The sequence below is a fragment of the Neovison vison genome, chromosome 3 (genome assembly GCF_020171115.1).
Source record: "Neovison vison isolate M4711 chromosome 3, ASM_NN_V1, whole genome shotgun sequence".
NCBI lineage: Eukaryota > Metazoa > Chordata > Mammalia > Carnivora > Mustelidae > Neogale > Neogale vison.
This window is the reverse complement of record NC_058093.1, coordinates 1,541,594-1,556,015: the sequence shown is the minus strand read 5'-3', so window position 1 is coordinate 1,556,015 and position 14,422 is coordinate 1,541,594. Positions and strand designations below refer to the sequence as shown.

The 14,422-nt window shown below is 46.5% G+C and overlaps 1 protein-coding gene across 8 annotated transcripts in view; it reads right to left on the bottom strand.

The window, feature by feature from the left end:
- GULP1 (GULP PTB domain containing engulfment adaptor 1) overlaps nt 1–14,422 on the bottom strand; it is a 256,891-nt gene that overhangs the window by 182,604 nt on the left and 59,865 nt on the right. The gene's annotated exons all lie outside the window — the stretch shown is intronic.

The window sequence follows — 14,422 nt, the reverse complement described above, 5'->3', positions numbered from 1 at the left end:
AGTACCTGCCAGGAAAACCTACTACAGAAGAAAACAGACACAGAAGAAGCCTGAAAAACATAGCAGGTGCTCGTAGGCCAATGAAAAGGGCTGCCTCATCACGGCAACCGTTCTGTTGCGCTGGTCCGTCTTGCCGGCTGATTAGTAAGTGGAGCAATCATGGGCGCCGTCTCTGAATGACACAGAAACCGCATCACTGTCTCGTGCCCGCACACGGGAGACGCTCCAGACAGATCTGGGAAGGAGCTGGTGGGGGAGACGCAAAGGTGCACTAGACGAGAGAGAACTCTTCGTAGGTCATCAAGAGCCACCTGGCCAAAAATCAAACAAACCAGAACGACAACAACAACACACACACACACACACTCACACCAGTAACCGGGAGCAGGACACACATTTAAACAACATGTGTCATGGGTTTTTGCCACTGTCACCTACGTAGTCGAGTCCCTGCTCAGGGACTTCACGGAGAAGCAAGACCTTCGGGACATGAACGCTCCGAGAGGACATCCTCACGCTTTCTGGAACCGCACAAGCCTCACGCCCTACCGATGTCACCGTGTCCAAGTCGGCGGAAGTCCTGCCCGAGTCACTGATGTCCCCTCACGGCCCGCCTAGACAGAGCGCGCCCCTCAGAGGGTGCAGGGCCGTTCAGCCGGAAGGGAAGTCGGTGCGTCACCGAGGGAGGTGACCAGGGAGTCCGCGAGGACACCGGAGACACGGCGAGGAGCCGTCAATTCTCACTCACTCGCTCATCGGCCGACGGAGGCGGAAGCACGGGAGGCCGGGGGGAGCCGCGGGGCCGAGGCCGCAGTCCTGGCCGCCCTCCAGCGGCCACCGCAGGCCCCGCCGCGCCCACAGACCCGGTCCGCAGGGCGCCGGCCCGTCCTCCTGCTGCGGGACCAGCCCGGCGAGGCGCTGGGCACAGCGCGGCCCTCCGAGGGCCCCAGGCTGGGCTCCGACGAGGTCGTCGACGGCAGGAGCCGGGACCGGGACCGGGACCGAGACGCCCCCGGAGGGAGCAGCAGCGGCTCGTCCCCGCGGGACCCCGCTCTGCTCCCACCCTGCGGGGACGACAACCGGGCTGGCCGGACGGGCAGAAGGGGCTTCCCCGACGTCCCCAGGCCGGAGACGTCCGGACGACGGACGCGGGTGACCAGACTCCGAGCCGGACGGACGCGGGTGACCAGACTCCGAGCCGGACGGACGCGGGTGACCAGACTCCGAGCCGGACGGACGCGGGTGACCAGACTCCGAGCCGGACGGACGCGGGTGACCAGACTCCGAGCCGGACGGACGCGGGTGACCAGACTCCGAGCCGGACGGACGCGGGTGACCAGACTCCGAGCCGGACGGACGCGGGTGACCAGACTCCGAGCCGGACGGACGCGGCTGACCAGACTCCGAGCCGGACGGACGCGGGTGACCAGACTCCGGGCCGGACGGACGCGGGTGACCAGACTCCGGGCCGGACGGACGCGGCTGACCAGACTCCGGGCCGGACGGACGCGGGTGACCAGACTCCGAGCCGGACGGACGCGGGTGACCAGACTCCGAGCCGGACGGACGCGGGTGGCCAGACTCCGAGCCGGACGGACGCGGGTGACCAGACTCCGAGCCGGACGGACGCGGGTGACCAGACTCCGAGCCGGACGGACGCGGGTGACCAGACTCCGAGCCGGACGGACGCGGGTGACCAGACTCCGAGCCGGACGGACGCGGGTGGCCAGACTCCGAGCCGGACGGACGCGGGTGACCAGACTCCGAGCCGGACGGACGCGGGTGACCAGACTCCGAGCCGGACGGACGCGGGTGGCCAGACTCCGGGCCGGAAGAAGAGGCTCTGCGTGCGGCGGAAAGCCTGGAGGCAGGCGGCGCCGAGACAGAAGGAGCGACCTCGCCCCGCGGACTCAGCTCCATCCAGCCGGGACGAGGAGGCACCAGCTGGCGCGGCCCGTGCACGTCCGCGCCCGAGTCCCGCCCTTCCTCCCTGGGTTCTCTGAAGCCCGAGTGGCTGGGATTCGGCGCCTGGCGCCGCACCTGACGGAGACCCAGCGAACGGAGTCCCCTGCCGGCGTCTCAGGAACCGAACGTGGCCTCTTGTGTCCCGCCTCAACAGCCGCCTACGACTGCAAAGGAACGAAACAGCGCCTACAACTCTGTGAAAACAATATTTTTTTACTCTTTTTGATACACTCCTGAAGAATCAGACTAACCCAATGAAAAGGAAAGAAAGGCCACCCAAATTCGTTAGGCATCTCAAGGCACTGGAAAACGTGTGCTCTCCTAAAACGCTCTCCATTTGGAGGTACCTGTTCCCCTCCAGCTAATTCCAAAGCAAAAACAAACAAACCTGCACTATGATTTTTCTCTTTCTGCACAAGAACAATAAAGCACACATAATTTATGGTCAGCTTCTGTATTTTCTTTATTATGCCTAAAACACTTTGTGGAGTTTTTTTTGTAACTTGAGGCTAAGTCAAATACATTCACAGACTCAATCAGTAGAGCAGAAAAAATACACTTTCTCATTTTAGGGACTCCTCAACGCCAAGAAAGCCGAGCCTCCTTTCCTAGATGACGCACAGTTACACATCAGAACTCACCTTCCTGTACTAGAAAAGACGGTACCGAACTTCCACCGCACTTACAACCACTTCCAAAACCCCATCCCACAGCCGGGAGGAAGAAGGGTGAGGAAAGGGGAAAGAGAAGCTTGGAAGAGAGAAGAGGAAAGGACAGGCTCCAGGAAGCACGGCAGGGCAAGGCTCCACAGGGAAGGAGAAAGGGCGAGGAGACTAGGAGCTCGGGCGCACCGGCCGGCTACCACTGCATCCCCAGTCCCGGGCTTCAGACGGATCCGCACCCGCCCAGCCGAAGCGCCCAGGCTCTTCCACTGTGCATGCAGCTGTCGAGGTCACTCTTCTGACTGGCCTCCTCCTGCCTCAAGCCACTCTTCTAGGAGAAGGATGGAGATGCCCACGTTTCTAATTGTGCCTCCCTCCTGTGAGCTGCAGCGTGGACCCGTTCCTCTCTTCGCACCCATTTCTGAGTTGCCAGGACAACACCGTACTTTCGTGTCACTCCCCTCCGTAGCTGGAACTTGACGAAGAAATCCCGCCTGCTGGCACGGGTGGGCCCAGACTGCGAAAGGCCACCTGCGAAAGCCCCCTGTGTCTGCATATTAAGCGCCATCTGCTTCTCCATGGCGGGGCACAAGCTAAAGCTCCCTGTCGCTCCATCCTGAACCCTGGAGCTACTACGTGTCCTCAGATTTGAAAGGAACCTGGGGCACGACGCGTCTGTCCACCCAGTGGAGCTCAACTGTATGACCTACAGCTAAGGCAACTTCCCCGCACCTGCCGTCTCCTCCACCCGTCATAGCCCATCCGCACAGACACGGACAAATGCTAACAGAAAAACTGGAAATACTGTTCCAGGAACCACAGTCCCTTCAGGCATCCAGGATGGACCGCGGACTACGGACGTGTGCAGACAGAGCTGACACAACGATGAGCAGGACAGAGTTTCCACCTTCGAGGAATCTGTGTTCTATTTACCTGCACAAATAAACTAAAATTTATAATTACACATAAAGGTAAAATCATTGTCCATTTGTTACTACAACAAATACAAACATGGGATCTCATTTTATACTTCCTGGGGATAGAGATTCAGAGCAGGTAGGCTTCATCAGAACACAAATGCAATGCGGAAGGCATCGTGCAATGAACCCAGTTCTCCGAACGTGCTGCTTGGAATGTAAAATCTTTAGTGTCCACTGTGAATTCTCTCCACAGATATTTCTGTCTTAGTAAGTAACCCAGGTAATCCCAGGGACCAGGAAGCGGTCTCAAGGGGGCTTTTCCGTGGGTGCCGAGAAACCCAGCGTTCTCAGTGCAACTATGGTTCCCTCCCTGCAACAGAACACCGAACCCCCACAGAGAAAACAAGGCTCTCCCCGGACTTGCAAGCACTGAATTGCAAAAGGGTTTCCTATTACTTGAGTGCTGTGAGCAAGACGACTGCTTAGGAAACAAGGGTTTACTTTTTAACCATCGTAAATGATGCTCCTGAGCAGCGCAGAGGCGGTCGGCTGGTTCGAGAGACAGAGGATAAGGCAGCAACAGCACACATCAAGCCCACTGTGTGTAATCTGAAGATTTTAGTAAAATCTACTAAAAAGAGTTTTAGTAAAAACTGCAATGTTAGACTTGATATGTTTACTAGGACGCAGTCTATAAATTCAACAGAACACACGCATAGGAATTACGACAAGCACGTCCCTGCCACGGGTCAGACCCACAAGTGTCCCGATCAGGCAAGTCTGAGGAAGCCCTCATCTTCATGACCGCCAAAGCTGCTCTGCCCCCAGTTTCTCACCCAGGAAAATGCTGACCAGTCTTCAACCGACATCACCCTTCTTCCCTTTCCTCGACGCTACACCCTGTCGCCACATCTTGGGCATTTCCATTTTTCAAAAGAGCTCCAGAATCCACGGCAGCTTCCCCATCCCACGGCCAGACACTAGTAACTTGGCCTTGACAAGCAAACGGACTGTCCTTCCTCACACTGCCTCTGCCTCTCCTCCTCCTGGCTCTACCTTCTGCAGCCGTGGTTCAGAAATGCTAGTCCTGATTCGGCCACCCACCTGTTAACCATCTGTCAACGCTTCCTCGAAATTCTCAGGGTAAGTTTTATACTCCTCCATAATTCAGTCCTTGAGACATCCTAAACTCAACTCGAGGTCAGCCGTTTCCTGATGGGCATCCATTGCTTTTGACAGTTCCGGTCCACTGGACTCAACTCCCCAAGCGACCACAGAGTGACTGCACAGCACCCACAAATCCACAGGTCACTGCGCATCTTCTGGGACTAGAACCGTCACACACAGGGATATACTATCATTGTTCAAAGGTATAACGATGGACATTGGAACGTACAATTAAATGTTTTATAATTCTGAGTTCTTACAACAAAACGGACAAAAACGTTTTCTAGGGGAGAAAAGCAGGCAATTATATTAATAGAAGAAATGTAATGCTTCCACAGCTCCTGGGAAATTAAGAGAGGGAAGGGTTTTCTGATAACTTAAGTTCATCACCTGTCTTTACAGGCCATGTTTTTTAAATTATTATTATTATTATTATTAGAACCCTCCTCCTACCAAGTTTTGGTTTCCTTTTCTGAATTCTATTCCCTTTAACTGGATAGAAGTAACTGGTGATAGTTCTCCACAGGCTTCAAGTTTCATATATTTGGCGGGAAAAACCACTGTGCAAACAAAGATCACACTCTCTTGGCCAGTATTACCTATGGGCCTTCTAAATCAGAGAACAGAGGAAGAAACAGACAAAAAGGTCCATGCTCCCTAATGTTCAGGGGCTTATGAAAGAAACACAACCATTTACCATCTTGACACATGGAGAGAAGGCATTAAGTTCCTTTTCTTGTGAAGAGCCTGAAGTCATTGATGAATTAAATTTAAGACTCTACAAGAACAAGCAAAAAACGAGTAACAGGTTTATTTTTAAGTCCTGCAGGCAGTAATACGGGAATCAACTTCACATCTGTTCAGTGTCAGAAAGAATCGTTAAGTCTCCCACTGTTTGCTTTGTTTATAAACATGTGGATGAGTAGAGCAACATCAATAACGACATTTGCAAAAATAAAAGTCAGCTTCAGCTATCTATGCAGGAACCAGGATTCTCAAAATGAATTCTGAGAAACACTCTTCTATGAACTATGAAGTTTTACACACACACACACACACACACACACACAAGGACTTTATACTCAAATATGTTTGGAAAACATTTACATAAATAGATTTAAACAATGTTTTTACTCTGGTATTTTCTTGTGTTTTAAATATATTATTATGTATTTTGAAGCTCCCAAAGTATATCATGATTCTTCATTTCATTTCATCAAGGAAGCACTTTCCCATGGGGTATCTCCACAGTTTTACTCATAATACGCTCGAAAAATGAAGAGATAGAGATGGCTTCATGATTAACAATTTTATTTCCAGAAAATGAGTCAATTATTACAACGAAATTGTTAGCTGAAATGCAGAAGGATCTGACAACTAGGCGTGAGCTTATAAAATAAGGTTCATAAAGAAGCTATGAAATAATTTTTATTTTTTTTAATTGAGCTGATTGTATATCTCAGTATTCATATTGAACATTTTGTCATTAAGAAGGAAATAGAATTAAATTCAGAAAGGCAGGCAATCATGATGGGAACTAGGTTTTGTTCAAAGTCCCTTTGAATTAAGAAAAAAATTTATTGAACATAAATGACATGTACATTTTCCTAAAAGAAATGTGGCCCCTCCCCTTTAAAAGAGGATAATTATCACCATTTACATACATCAAAGGTACGATAGGCACCGAGTTGCTTTCTAAACCAAGTCATTAAAAGCTGCATGGATTAGCGTCAATTTGCCCCAATAAGTTTTTCTTCTCATACAATTAATCTGCAAAAAAGAATCACATTGATTTGCTTTAGGTGTGAATGTCTGACAATCATAATGAAGATCAAATGTGTAATGCCCAAGAATGTCCTCCATATTGTTTCTGTAATGATATTAATGATAAAGTCATAATGATCTTCTCAAAATATACATAAGATCAAATCATTTGACGGCTTCTGCTCACACTTACAGGCTCCATGAGCTAGCGATGCTTTCTCTCCCTCTCTCTGTCGCTATCATCATCTTCTCCTCCTCCTTCCTTCCTCCTACATTCCATCCACCTAAGTCTTGCTCTGCTTCAAACCACCCATTACACTCCTATCTCAGGGTCTCACCTGAGCCTTTTTCCTACACCTGCACGTAGCTCATGCACTTTTCCATCCTTTAACCTTCTACTCAACTGTCACAACATCTAGGAGGTGTTCATTCCTTGGTTACTGTTTTATAATAATTCCACACTGCCATACCTTCTTCCCTTACCCTGTTTTATTTTCCTTTCTAGCATTTCTCGGTAGCTTCAATTTTCATCAGTTTTTATTACTTGTTTCCATCAATAAAATAAGAAATGAGGCCTTATATTTTTCCTTACTACTAAAAAACATGGTATTCAAACCTAGTTGTATATTAGAAACACGCTAAGAACTTTGAAAATGCATAAATGCCTGGGTACTCTGCATTTCTCATTTAAATGGCCTGAGATCAGACACAGGCTCAGTCTCTTGAAAACAACTTGACAGAAAGATGCCTGGGACATGACAGGCAAACAGATGAGTGAATGATTCACACAGATGAAGACACCTACTTCCTGCCAGATACACCTGCGGAGCACGACACCCTCAGAGTTGTTGCGTACAGTGTTCAGCCATTCGTACTAACAACCACAGTATCTGCATATGTCATCTGCTTAATATTTCACAGTGCAGTGACACTTGAAACTCTTTCAATTGCTAATTTTAGGGGGGAAATACTTAAGTGTTCAGGTTTATGCCACCACAGAAGAGGAGCAATATTCTAGACTGTGTTGAAGGGTAACAGTCTTCAGCTGTACAGTGAATTAAACTACTGTGATATATTAAACCCCAACTGTTACTTTAGCTACTTACCTTTCAACTTTTATAATCAGATAGTAAAATGAAATATCAGCATCCACAATAAAATCTCTAGAAGGTGGTTGGTGGTTTATTGCCCTGCATTCAAGTCCGTAGCCACGACTTCCTATCCTGCCCCAAGCAGCCCCCGAACGGTTGCTTTCATCTCCTCCTCCAGCATCCGTCGGATAAGAGCGCCGTCAAGGGCTCTGGGATCAAACGCTATGCACACCCTGACCTGACCAAAAAACAAAAGGCTCACCACTGATTTAGTCAACATTAATAATTAAATCAGTCTTGCTCTTAAGAAATCAGAATAAAGCTTCACAGGTGGAAGCAGCTCTTACTGCCAAAGGGCTTCCCACTCCCAGAGACATGCAAGATTTGGTGCCAGAAAAAAGCGATAAAAGCCTTGGAATGCTTCTAGTAGTTTCAGCTAGTAGTGGAAATTGTCACTGCTTGAAAATCAGTGCTCAAGGAAGGCATGCACTTGTCTACGATGCTCAATCAAGATTCTTTAAAAGCTATGCTAAGTGGACATGGGCTTTTTAGGCTGTGATTGAAGATTTTCCTGCCTGAAAATTATTCTCGGTTCACAGAATCCTGGCCAGGATACATTTTCTAGTCATGAGTCACACTGTTTATAAGATCCTAAGCAGAGAACCTGCGAATGAACTGGGTAAAACCATCAAAGGGCACCAGCGAGGCACTAACCACAGGACGTCAGTCAAAGAGAATTGGAGATCAAGAGGGAGCAGTGCACATTGCCAATGGGGAGACTTCTCCAACTCACAGTCTCATTACAAAATGTCAACAAGTCTGCATATTTACGATGTTTTTAAAGCAACCTGGTCATAGAATATGGAACAATCCCAAAGTACACTGTGAAAACCTCTATGGTTAGCTGGCCTCCAACTTTTTTCCTATTTACTTACTGGTTTTTTCCTCCCTGGGTTGAGTCTGGTATATCTCCTTGTACAATTCCTCACGCTTACTGTTGTGTAAGCAACATCTCAAATCGAGTTCACTTCTTTAAGTCCCGTAGTATGGTCAAGGTCATGTGGAAAATCAAAACGGTTCCCTTTTAAGATTACAGAGAAAAGAACAGTTGACTCTTTCACTCTGTCACTTTCTTCTCTTCCGGAAAGTGCAAGTTAATGGTAAATGAACATCATTTCTTAATTCATCCTGCTCTTACATCTGACAGCAACTAAGTGACCACTTTGACTAAAAAAAAAAAAAAAAAAAAAAAAAAACAACAATAACACAGCTTCTTCCATGAGATGAATTTGATCCCAACCCAATTAAAGGCTTTGATTTTGCAGGCTGTAGAAGCATGAAGCAAACATGACAAAAGGAAATGCATTGTTTAATCCACTAGCGGAAAAAAGCATTCCAAAAGTTTGGCTTAGTCATATAGGTACTTTGAGTTAGCAGACGATAATGGATTGCAGTGCTGTGTCACTTTAAGGACTGGAAAACACATCAGAGCACAATTCATTTCCTTCAGGGCATGTATCACTCTAGAGCCTAATGAGCTACCATGACTCTATCTGCTTGGGTCACGTTCTGTCTCCAACATGGACATACATATGGCACAGTGCCTGGCATAAAACTGTAACTCAATACTATCTGTTAAAGGAATAAATTAATGTTAAAACTAGATAAGGAAGTGAGAACAGGATAGTAGCGTATCTGTTTATAGATACTTTGAAATACATATCTGATAATGTTATACATTTCTTTATCATCCAAATCCAATTTAAAATACTAAATTTATCTATGAAGAAAATTATAATTGATAAAACTTTCAATATTCCTATATAATTGTGTTATAATTATCTTAGCATTTTTTTAAATCAAAAGAAATTTTTGGCTTTCTTCTCAAAATAAAAAGAATCTAGAAGCTAAAAGAATACAGTTGACGCTGTTACCCACTAAACAATTAAGATGCTATACTGATTACATATTTTCCTAATGTGTCAATTACTTAATTTTTTCTGACTAGAAATGGCCAATATTTGTGCTTTTTTTTTTTTTTTAAGAATTTATTTATTTATTTGACAGAGGGAGAGAGATCACAAGTAGGCAGAGAGGCAGGCAGAGAGGGGGAGGCAGGCTCCCCGCTGAGCTGAGAGCCCAGCCTTTGGCTCAGGTCATGATCTCAGGGTCCTGGAATCGAGCCTGCTTCCCCTCCACCACCCCTGCCTGCCTCTCTGCCTACTTGCGATCTCTGCCTGTCAAATAAATAAATAAAATCTTTAAAAAAAGAAAAGAAAAAAGAGCACACACACACAAAACTAGCAACATGGGTCAAAAGACCTTAACAATATTTCACTTAGTTTCTGATTTAACATAGATAAATAAATATATGCAAATGAACTGTCAAGTACGTGATAAAAATGGCATAAAGAAAAAGAAAGAGCCCTACAAACAAAAATTCCTTGGAAAATACAGTCATTTGCATTGTTGGCCTGCCACAGTAAGGGGCCAGTTAAAGCTCTCCTAATAGATCTGCCCGAAGTCCAAGTCTCTCTTTCTGTGACAGCAAAAATCTTATCAGTTAACTAGCAATCCTTAGAGAACCAAGCCGAAAGCAAACACAGGGAATCTTCTGCAGAATGAAGCTTGACCAGGTATGTTGACAAAGGAAGAAGGAAGGAAAAGAAGAGGGAAAAAAAGGGAAACAATATTTTTTATCCGTGTAAATAATATAAAAATAAAACTTACTTTTATCATTAATTCTTTTAGAGGGAGAGTGTGCGTGCCCACGTGAGGGGCGAGGGAGGGACAGAAGGAGAGGGTAGAGAGAATCTTCACGGGGGCTCCAACCCAGCGGGCCTCCATGTGGAGCTCTCGGGACCTGAGCCAAAACCAAGAGTCAGACCATTAACCCACTGAGCTACCCAGGCACCCCAGACTGAGATTTCTTAACACTAAAATAAACGTGCTTTTTTTTTTTTTAAGTTTTTTGTTGTAGTAAAATTATACTTAAAATTTACTATCTTAAAAAAATTGACCATCTTAAAGCATTTTTAAGTATTTAGTTCAGTAATAAGTTCAGTCACATACACTGTCGTGAAACCAATCTCCTGAACTCCTTTCGTCTTATAAAACTGAAACTGTATGTTCTGGAAGAAATCCATTCCCCACTGCCAACCCCTCCCCAAGTTTGCAGGCCCTCACAAAACTACTGTATTTTTAATAGATGGGAAAGTTTGAACTCACACGGATTTCCTAAAATATATTTTGTATTTCTTCAAAGCGCAGAGTTCTTTCCTAAATGGTGTTGTCACCAATGTTGGTCACCAATAAAATCTCTTCAGAATTAGCACAAGAACATCACCCGGCGTTCTGGACATCAGTGACACTCGTGCACTGGGAGCAATTCCCAGTAACGAGAACGGCTTCATACAAGCTGCCCGTAGTGTCCAGCACGAGTCCTCGTTAACGTGAGAGAACAGCGGAGTGCCAGACGCTGCTTCGAGTGCTTTACAAGAGCATTGTTTACTTTATCTCTGTCAAGTCGACGAATAAGTACTCATATGACTGCCGTTTCACAGATGGGAAATTAAAGGGAACTATCAGCCTACTTTCTTGGGCTCATTGTATCAGCACAGACGTTTAAAGAGCCACCCTAAGCATGGGAAAATATTTAAAGGTAAAAGGCTGATAAACGTGCTGTCTTCGGGGGCGCCTGGGTAGCTCAGTGGGTTAAGCCTCTCCCCTCGGCTCAGGTCATGATCTCAGGGTCCTGGGATCGAGTCCCGCATCGGGCTCTCTGCTCAGCGGGGAGCCTGCTTCCTCCTCTCTCTCTGCCTGCCTCTCTGCCTACTGGTGATCTCTGTCAGATAAATAAATAAAATCTTTAAAAACAAAACAAAACATGCTGGTTTCTAGTTTTATACTGCCGAGGAGGAGTCCTGTAGGGTCCAACGCGACGCTTCAGCACCTGCACTTGGGATCTCCGCGTTGCAGAACGAGGCGCTCACAGACGACAAGGAGCTAAGCTGGAGGCAATCTCCGTTCCGCCGCTTCCTAATGAGCAATTCTGGGCAAACCACATAAATACATCCTGACTATGAAGTGAGGGCACCCTCGCGGGTTCTGCTTCCCAGGGCCTGTGTGCGTGCGTGTGTGCGTGTGTTTGTGAGGGAGGGAGACAGAAAGAAAACGTGACGGAGTATGTGGACAGAGACTGTTAACCACAGTATGTCCTGGAAACGTATCATAAATATTGTCTGTAAATGGGCACCTAAAAACACACAGTAAGAGCATCAGGCAGTCTAAAAATGTAGCACTAGGGGGCACCTGGGTGGCTCAGTCCGTGGAGAATCTCTCGATTTCAGCTCAGGTCACGATCTCGGGGTCACGGGATCGAGCCCCGTGTCAGGCTCTGTGCCCAGCAGGAAGTCGGCCGGAGATTCTGCCTCTCCCTCTGCCCGCCCCCCCATCTCTCTCTCTCTAAAATAAATAAATCTTTAAAAAATGTCACAGCACCAGGTAGCTACAGCGTTGGCTCTGCCAGCTGAGGGGCAAGTTAGCTGATCTCCGTATCTCATCTTCTTCATCTGTCAAGTTGAAACAAGAACGTCATGGCAGTGAGTGTACGTGAAGCACCTGTGAGCAGCCCCTGGCATGCGGCGAGTGCTTGGTGGACGCAACGTCAGCTTTCATTTTTTATTTAGTAGGTGCTGTCACTGACCACGGCTCTTCTCATCCCCACTGAGCCTTTGCCTAAAGCAATTTATGCCAGAGACCGAATAAAGCATTTCCGCCCAGCGAGCGAGGATGCTCGACGCCGCGCTCCTAGTCACTTACCAGCCCGCAGATTCCGCCAGGCTAACAGCTTCTTACAAGTCTTTGCACACAAAAGTAACTTGTCTCACGTTTCTACTAAAATCTCAGCAATCAGCCGAGGGGGAGAAAAGGTCTTATTTAATTGGTTTTATTTGAAGCAGAAATACATGTCCTAAGCGCTACATCAGTGTTCTATTTTCCTATTCTGTGGATTACCAAATCTCTTCACCTCTATTTTAGATTGTTTTCTTGGAAACTCCAGTCATAATTACTGTAGAATTTTGGTACTCATATATTGAACATTTTCCTATTTCAGTTCCTCAACAGTGAAGCTGAAGAGGAAAGATACGCATTCAATCTGAAATTTTACTGCAACATGAATTTGAACGTACTACATGTACTGTGACCCTACACAGTATGTACTACATGCACTGTGGCTGGGACACTTGGGAGAGTGAAAAGAGAGCTAACTGATGGAGGACCGGGACCACTGCTTCAGACTCGGGCTGTCTGCGGCCAGCGGGGATGCAGCACTGGTCCAGCTGAAAGGGTGGAGGTCGTAGACAAAAATTCAGCTAGCAGAAAAAGCAGGCTGCCTTCTTTTCCCAAAGCCTTAATTTCTCCTGCAGCGCGAAATGCGGTCCACACGAAGCACTCGTTGGATAAAGAACTGAATACACGACGTGCGCACGGGAATTCTCACGTCAGACCCCGAGGAGCACCACGAATTGGTCACACTTCGCTCCTGTGCTGAGATGACTCTTGGGAGTGAAAACCCGTGTGACAAGGTCACATGACACTAACGGAAACAGTGGTTGCTTATTATGAATTAGAACACATTCGTGTAAATTGTTAATATAAATACTTGATCTTTTTCCCGACTAATCATGAATACCTTCAGAATTAGCTTACACTCCTCTACGGTAAGGTACCCTTCACCAGAAAACGTAAAACCTTCTACTTAGGGACATGGGTTGGATTATGCTACTGAAGATTTGGGGAATGTAATAAAGGCTACAACCCTCCACAGTTACCCCTAAAATGCACATGGTATAAAGAACACAAGGTTGGGGGTCAAAAGGTTTCCATTTAAAATTCTAGCTCTGCCCTTCGTGGTTCTGGGACCTTGAGCCGTTCACAGGCCCTCCTCTCATAGTTTAGCTGGAAACCGCAGTCATTTTTACCGTTCCGTCCCCTCCTCCTGCCGTCATCAATCTTTTACTAAGCCTTATTTCTGGTCCCTCGGAAGTTCTCTCTTTGTCACCTTTCTCTCCTACTTTTATTAAAATCACCTTTTTCACTTTATATCTATCTTACTTCCATACATCTTATTAGTCTTGGTTATTAGTCTTCCTCAAACTCTAGTCCAGCATCTTCATTATCTGTTTTTTAGACTTAACTATAACTTTTCCAAAACTTATCTCCACACTCACTTAATTGACTTAACCACAGCAGTCTCTATGTAAAATAACTTCCCCTTGCCTCACTGCCCCTGTTAAACCCCATCCATTCTTCCGCTGTTTGTGCTCCATCATCCGGAGTTTTGCGACTCACCTCCGTGGGCAGTGCCAGTGCCATCTTCCCATGACCCATGGAATTTATAGTGAGTGTTACATTTTCTCTGGAGAATTTCAAGCATACCGAAACTGGGCTTCTCTATGAAATTAAGCTCCTACACAGAGCTCATTTTTTTATGACCTCCACAATGCCTAGTACATTCCTGGGAATGATGTTACATTCAATAAATGTTTGCTGACAACCGTATCAACAAAATGAGGACAGTTTGCTTTCCAGGTTTGCTCACTGCTGAACTGAAAATGTAGACTGAAGCAGATGTCCAAATATATATTATTGTGATTTTTAAAAGTCTGTTCCAATTAGATGTTTTTAAATGTATTACATGTTAAAGATAACATTTTCAAAAGGAAAATTAAAGAAGTAAAAGGCATCCAGATTGAGAAGTGTTAAGGACTGAATATTTGTTTCCCCCCCAAATTCCCATGTGGAAGCCCTTACCCCCCACCGTGACGGCATTGTGAGGCAGCGCCTTCGG